The sequence below is a fragment of the Chlorocebus sabaeus genome, chromosome 12 (genome assembly GCF_047675955.1).
Source record: "Chlorocebus sabaeus isolate Y175 chromosome 12, mChlSab1.0.hap1, whole genome shotgun sequence".
Taxonomy (NCBI): domain Eukaryota; kingdom Metazoa; phylum Chordata; class Mammalia; order Primates; family Cercopithecidae; genus Chlorocebus; species Chlorocebus sabaeus.
The window spans coordinates 202,111-210,039 of NC_132915.1; positions in this window are offsets into that span (position 1 = coordinate 202,111).

Sequence of the window (7,929 nt, forward strand, 5' to 3'; positions counted from 1 at the left end):
TGACTCACGCCGGTAATTCCAGCACTTTGGGAGGCCGAGGCGGGCGGATCACGAGGTCAGGAGTTTGAGACCATCCTGGCTAACACGGTGAAACCTTGTCTCTACTAAAAATACAAATTATTAGCGGGGTGTGGTGGTGGCGCCTGTAGTCCCAGCTACTTGGGAGGCTGAGGCAGGAGAATGGTGTGAACCCAGGAGGTGGAGCTTGCAGTGAGCCGAGATGGTGCCACTCACTCCAGCCTAGGCGACAGAGCAAGACATCATCTCAAAAAAAAAAAAAATATATGTATTAATCAACATTGACGGCGCCATTTGAACGATTTTCTAAAAACACAGGACTAAAACACACTTTACAGTAACGGGGAGCTAAATGTGCCTGAGGTCAATAGCAAAATGAATGTTCATGTTGAAATACAGACTGAAAAACTTCCATTGCAACCTGACATTTTTTGATAACTGATAGAAAACACTCCTCATACATTACTTACAGCTTGAAGCCAGTCAGTCATATGGCACCAGCGACCTTTTCCAGGGAGCTTTTAAAATGACCCGCTGTCCCGGCTGCATCAGACTTGTCCAGCTTTAGCACTGAGAGTCTCACGTCCTAGGAAACCCTCCGCAGTCCTGGACAGAAGAAGATGATCGATGACTGTTCACTCTCCATTTAATAATACTGATGAGAATAATATTTGTCCTGATTGCGGCCAGGCGCTATACGAAATGAGTTAGTTAGTTTTTAAAAATTTAATCTTCAGCCGTGTATGGTGACACAAGCTTGCAATCCCAGCACTTTGGTAGGCCAAGGCAGGTGGATCACTTGAGCTCATGAGTTTGAGAACAGTTTTGGCAACACGGCAAAACCCTGTCTCTACTAAAAATACAAAAACTAGTCTGGTGTAGTGGCGCACGCCCGCAGTCCCAGCCACTTGAGAGGCTGAGGTGGGAGGATCGCTTGAACCCAGGAGGTTGAGGCTGCAGTGATCGCTGATTACTGCACTCCAGCCTGGGTGACAGAGCAAGACACTATCTTAAAAAAAAAAATTTGGCCAGGCGGGTGGCTCAAGCCTGTAATCCCAGCACTTTGGGAGGCCGAGACTATCTTAAAAAAAAATTTAATCTTTGCGATAACCATACAAAGCTGGTATTACTATCTAATCGGTTTAGAGATGGGGAAACTACAGCTTGACAAAGTGAAATAACTTCCCAGAGTTTATATAACTATCAAGTGGCTAAGATTCAAACCTAGGTTATCTGACTTCATACTTTCTCCTGTACCAAAACAAATTTCATTTCATTTTGTGTTAAGATTGTCAGATTCAATTTGAATTTCAGATAAGAAGCATTTATTTAGCATACGTCCCAAATATTGCATTAGACATACTGATACTAAAGAATTATTGTTTATATGAGATTCAAATTTCATTGGATATCTTATATTTTTATTTGCTAAATCTTACAGCCCTAATTTGGAACAATCACTCTTTTCCAACAAAAAGACAATTTTATTGATTTTTTTTATGACAATGTATTCAAGAACTGGTGAGATCTAGGAAAATTCAAGTTTTAAATGAAAGAAAGTCAAATAAGTGAGAGCAAAATGCTTTCACGGTTGCTTAATTTTATTTATTATTATTATTAATTCATTAATTTATTTTGAGACGGAGTCTCACTCTGTAGCTCAGGCTGGATCTCAGCTCACTGCAACCTCCGCCTCCCGGGTTCAAGCCATTCTCCTGCCTCAGCCTCCCGAGTAGCTGGGACTACAGGTACCTGCCACCACGCCTGGCTAATTTTTTTGTATTTTTAGTAGAGATGGGGTTTCACCGTGTTAGCCAGGATGGTTTCGATCTTCTGACCTTGTGATCTGCCTGCCTCGGCCTCCCAAAGTGCTGGGATTACAGGCGTGAGCCACCGCACCCGGCCACAGGTTGTTCTATCTGAGAACCTGGCTGACCTCAAAAGCCTCTTTCTGGGATAGCCTCCGAATCACACGTTCGAGCGTGATGGCGAAGTGGGGGCCAGCGACATGTACTTATCCATTCATTCTCTAGGTCCTGAGTGCCAACTGTGTGCCAGGCACTATTCTAGGTATTCTGGTACAAGGCAAACCAAGTCCTAGCCCTCATGGAGTTCCTGTTCCCTGGGGGAAAACGGGCAATAAATAGACACACTAGCAAGTAACCTCGTTTCTGGTAATGGTAAAAGCCGTGAAAGAGAATAGAGCAGGGCAAGGGGACAAAACAAAGGGAAACTTGAGACGGGCATCATCAAGAAAGGCATTCAGTGAGGGGCAAAGTCCTGAATGAAGCGAGGGAGCCAGCCGTGTGTAGCTCCGGAAGGAAATCTTCCAGACAGAGAGACGGACAGCAAGTACAAAGACCCCAGGATGAACACGCGCTTGGCAAGTCCGGGAACGCAGCGGTGAAAGAGCAGAACGTAACTCACTCCACTGTCGTTTAAGAGGCCCTTTACCCATTTCTGCATGTGGGCTAGGATAATTTTAGAGTGCTGAAATAAAATGCAGAAACAGCCATCATGCAGGTTTTCAAACGAACTCTGGGATTAAAGGGGACGTGCGTAAACAACGATGTTTTGTTGAAGGTTTATAGGAGCATTGTGACCTGACAAGGTCAAATAAACTCCCAGCCTTCCTGGACCCTCGCTGGAACCCAAATGTCTGCGGTCATTGGTCACCTCTTGATCGCAAGCCCCTCCTCTTCCCTCTGCCCTCAACATTAAAAGGGCCTGAAATTTGGACTTAAGGTGGTTCTTCTGCATATTGGTCCTCCATCCTCTCAGCTTGCTGGCTCTCGGAAATAAAGTCGCCTTCCTTGCTCTATCTCCTTGTCTCCTTGTCTTTTTTTTTAAACGGAGTCTCGCTCTGTTGCCCAGGCTGGAGTGCAGTGGTGAGATCTCAGTTCACTGGAACCTCTGCCTCCTGGGTTCCAGAGGTTCTCCTGCCTCAGCCTCCCGAGTGGCTGGGATTACAGGTGCCCCGCCACCATGCCCAGCCACTTTTTTTTTGTATTTTTAGTAGAGACGAGGTTACCACGTTGGCCAGGCTGGTCTTGAACTCCTGACCTCAGGTGATCTGCCTGCCTTGGCCTCCCAAAGTGCTGGGATTACAGGCATGAGCCATTGAAGGATTGAGAGAAGGGCAATAAATGACCAGATTTATGCTCCAAAGGCTCATTCTGGGTGCCAGGGAAATAGAGACCCTGTTGCAGAGGTGGAGGAAAGAGATGCTGGTGGCCTGAATTAATACAAATGTTGTATTTGAGATCTATTTGGAAACATATTGCCTGGGTGGAGCCAAGGCAGACGTGACATTTAAATCACCACAGGTGATTCAAGTGCATCCTCAAGGTTAAGGAGCACCACTGCTGGCTGGGCGCAGTGGCTCACGCCTGTAATCCCAGCACTTTGGGAGGCTGAGGCGGGCGGATCACGAGGTCAGGAGATCAAGACCATCCTGGCTAACATGGTGAAACCCCATCTCTACTAAAAAAAAATACAACAAAATTAGCCGGGCATGGTGGTGGGCACCTATAGTCCCAGCTACTCGGGAGGTTGAGGCAGGAGAATGGCGTGAACCCAGGAGGTAGAGCTTGCGGTGAGCCGAGATCGTGCCACTGCACTCCAGCCTGGGCGACAGAGCCAGACTCCGTTTCAAAAAAAAAAAAAAAGGAGCACCGCTCCTTTAAATCATGGTCAGTGATTTAGACCAGTAATTCAGTTCCTCTCAACCTTGGTTGCACTTTGTAACCACCCAGGGTACTTAAAAAAAATACTGGAGCTTTGATCCCACTCCCAGGCTGGGAGTACAGGATTTAAAAAATATCCTTGGATGATTCTTCTTTGCAGCTAAGTTGAAAATTTCTGTCTAGAGAATAGTGGGAACCCTGTGTGCGAGGTAGACAACAAGAATTGATTGGCAATGCTTTGCTTTAAAGCAAGTTCCATTAGAATCAAGTTCTGTGGGAGACGACTGAAAGATGCTGATAGTCATGTATGGTCCCGAACGTCTCTGGGGGGCCCTGCTCCCCTCCCCTCCCGCTGTCAGAAGAGGAGCTGGTCATCAGTATCCAACCTCCCCATATGGAAGCCGAGTCCCCAGAGCTGGCCATGGTCACAGTGGTGACCTGACTTTCAACTGTCATCTCCTCACCAATGTCCACCCAGGCCGACTCTCTTTTCCAGGGGGCATGAGAGTCTGGGAGACTGCAGGGCAAGGCAGGAGGCGTCCAGACAGCGGCTCTCTTTCGTTTCGTTCCCTTCCTGGGAAGGCATCTGGCAACCATTCTCTCCAGCTCTCAGAAACAGTCCTGAAATTCCCTTTCTATTGATGGGAAAATGCAGGCAAAAATCAAAGTAATAATCAGTGTCACTTAGTGAATTAGCGATGGAGACGGGAACAGAATCCAGACTTTCTAACTTGGAGATCCCTGCTTTTAAGTCTAAATGGCTCTTTTATTCTAATCCAGCTGTGCCGCGGTAATAACGCTTTGACGAGACCCAGCTCTGTGTTCTGTAGAGTTAACATATTCGATATTTACCTCAGCTATTTGTTGTCTGTTTAATAAGTTTGGTTTGTCATCCCAGATGCACATTATTTAGCAGCGTATAATCACATACAATTGTTTACGCTATTTACTGTTTGCTTTCAAGTCTTGCCAAGAAGGACTTGGTGTAAACTAGCTGTCGGCAGCAGCCACACTAAGTTAAGCCTTTAAAAGGGTCTAATTGCGCCTATATAAATAAACACAACGATATGGAAAATAACTCCACATACGTTTGCTACACTGCTGGCCGGCCAGCAAATATGCAGACCTTCTCTCTTGTGGAATAGATAGAACTAAATCTTACTCAGAAGGGTACAGAGAGCTATTTAAGTTTTAATTTAGAGCTCATCCAACTCTCTCTCCGTCTTACACGCACGCACACACATACACACACACACACACACACACGAGAAAAATCCTTTCAGTGGTAATAAATTTTAATCATGTAGTTAGTAAAGCTTGACTCTGGCTTTTATTCTTAGAGAAAATGGTCAGTGAAGCAAATCTCATATCTGCTCATTACAAGGCCCATGGGCAGGTCATGATAACTGAGGGACCACAGATGCTCTGGTTATGTTTTAAACTAATAAAGGAGACCAGCAAAAATTCAGCAACTAACCACTTAGGCACATGAAAAGAAGCAGAGCATAAGGGAGGCAGCATCTTTCCAAAAACGTTCAGCACAATTCCTTGTTGTAAAAAAATTCAGTGGTAATGTCTTTCTGATGGAAGCTGCAGGAGCTCTGGGGCTGCCTCTGTATATGAAAACAGTACAGTATGATGGAGGAGTTTTAGCATGGGCTGAGAATTATTACTGGATAAAAGGTACATTTTACATTCATTTCATCAATAAAGATTAATTGAAGCCTCACTGTGCATCCGTCTCTGGACTAAGTGTCACAGGCCAGGGCACATGATGTGCCAAGATACGGAAGGCATCATCTTCAGTCTTTTTTTTTTTTTTTTTTTTTGAGACGGAGCCTCGCTCTGTCGCCCAGGCTGGTGTGCAGTGGTGCGATCTTGGCTCACTGCAACCTCCGCCTCCCAGGTTCAAGCAATTCTCCTGCTTCAGCCTCCCAAGTAGCTGGGACGACAGGCATGTGCCACCAAGTCCAGCTAATTTTTTTTTTTTTTTTGTATTTTTAGTAGAGACAGGATTTCACCGTGTTAGCCAGGATGGTCTCGATCTCCACCTTGCGATCTGTCCACCTGGGCCTCCCAAAGTGCTGGGATTACAGGCGTGAGCCACGGCATCAGGCCCATCTTCGCTCTTGAAGAATGAGTCATTTAGGATATTTTGTCTTCTTTATGCTTTTGTTCATGCTGACGCCTCCAGTGAAATGCCCTCCACTGCTGACCTTGGGATAGAGGCACACCCTTTCGAACTTTTTTCAATTGCTACTTCTGGTTGGACCCTTGTTTGTGGCTAATTCCTTCCACTTTGAATTCCAGGTACTTAGATGTAAACCGTTTGTTTCACGATAAAATGCCTTCAGGGCAAAGGGCAGATCCTGTGGATCTTTGTATCCTGTTCCTTACAAGATATGGTATATATTCAGCCAACATCTGTTGGATCCATAAATGAGTGAATGAACCATATTAATAGCTCCTTGGAAAATGGCAAGCTGTTTTAATACTTTATTGAAGTGTTTGAATTTACTTTCTCTGAAATGGTACCAGGATGGCACTTAAACTGGTCCACATTGCTCAGCACCAGAAAGGGTTGTGTTGGCTAGAATCCTGTGACATCAGCATTTCTGTTTCATGTAGCAAGTTTTATTTATTCTTTTCTTTTCTTTTTTCTTTTTTTTCTTTTTTTTTTTTTTTGAGACGGAGTCTCGCTCTGTCGCCCAGGCTGGAGTGCAGTGGCCGGATCTCAGCTCACTGCAAGCTCTGACTCCCGGGTTCACGCCATTCTCCTGCCTCAGCCTCCCGAGTAGCTGGGACTACAGGCGCCCGCCACCTCGCCCGGCTAGTTTTTTGTATTTTTTAGTAGAGACGGGGTTTCACCGTGTTAGCCTGGATGGTCTCGATCTCCTGACTTCGTGATCCGCCCGTCTCGGCCTCCCAAAGTGCTGGGATTACAGGCTTGAGCCACCGCGCCCAGCCTTATTCTTTTCTTTTCTTTTTTCTTTTTTTTTTGAGATGGAGTCTCGCTTTGTTTTCCAGGCTAGAGTGCAATGGCGTGATCTTGGCTTACTGCAACCTCCACCTCCTGGGTTCAAGCGATTCTCCCGCCTCAGCCTCCCCAATAGCTGGGGTTACAGGCACGTGCCACCAGGTCGTTGTTTTTTTGTATTTTTAGTAGAGACGGGGTTTCACCATGTTGACCAGGCTGGTCTGGAACCCCTGACCTCAGGTGAGTCACCCGCCTCAGCCTCCCAAAGTACGGGGATTATAGACGTGAGCCACCGCGCCTGGCCTAGCAAGTTTTATTTAAATGCTTTTTTGGAATTATTGTTGATTTTGGAGTGTATGATGAAGGTATTATAGTTATGTTTTAAAGGGGAATCCTTGTATGTTAGAAATACGTGCTGAAATATTTAGATACAAAATGAGATGATGTCTGAAATTCACTTCAAGATAGCCAGAGAGAATTAAGAGTATAGATGAAACAAGACTGGCCATAGATTGATTGTTGTTGAAGCTGGGTGATGAATATGTGGAGGTTCATTTAACTATTTCATCTACTTTTGCACATGCTTAAAATTTTCTATAACGATACTAAAAAAATGTATTTACATTTACAGAAGAGGAGAATCTGATGCAAGGGTCACAACTAAACGATAAACAGAAAACTGCAGACCTAAGTTTCTCCCGTTCAGGAATGCCCACGACACTGCACTTCTGGGATTAAGTAAAAGTAACAGAGATGCACGCTTGTTCCATTTCTGATTGCTCCATGGTTTAGCCCTTAAAAATTGTTCATTATCTTCCTAGGAGGCCAACATTCATTTTCTATGATTGCAACTTGACCACTTTCTATTACAAATGCACTTGCTATAACTGGTTGTGGGAGGCATGGAGGACTGGAGTGAACAAAGGAGAAAATGTACCTTGACACTGGGATCTCACTCAGAAATACCTTGAGATCAATACCGGGCCACCTTCGTCTAGGATGGGTAAATGAAAAATCTTCCACTTCTCATTCCCCATTATGTCCCATTCTAGCAATTTTCATGACTCCTACTATTTTTGGGGTAGGGTTGCTGGTAAAAATTTAGGCTGCTAAGTTAAATTTGAATTTCAGAGAAATAACAAATACTTTTTAAAGTATAAGTATCTCAAGTATTGCATGGGACATACTTAATTTTATTTGCTAAGTCTGGCAACCCTACTTGTGGGGCTATGTGATGTTTCTAATTCC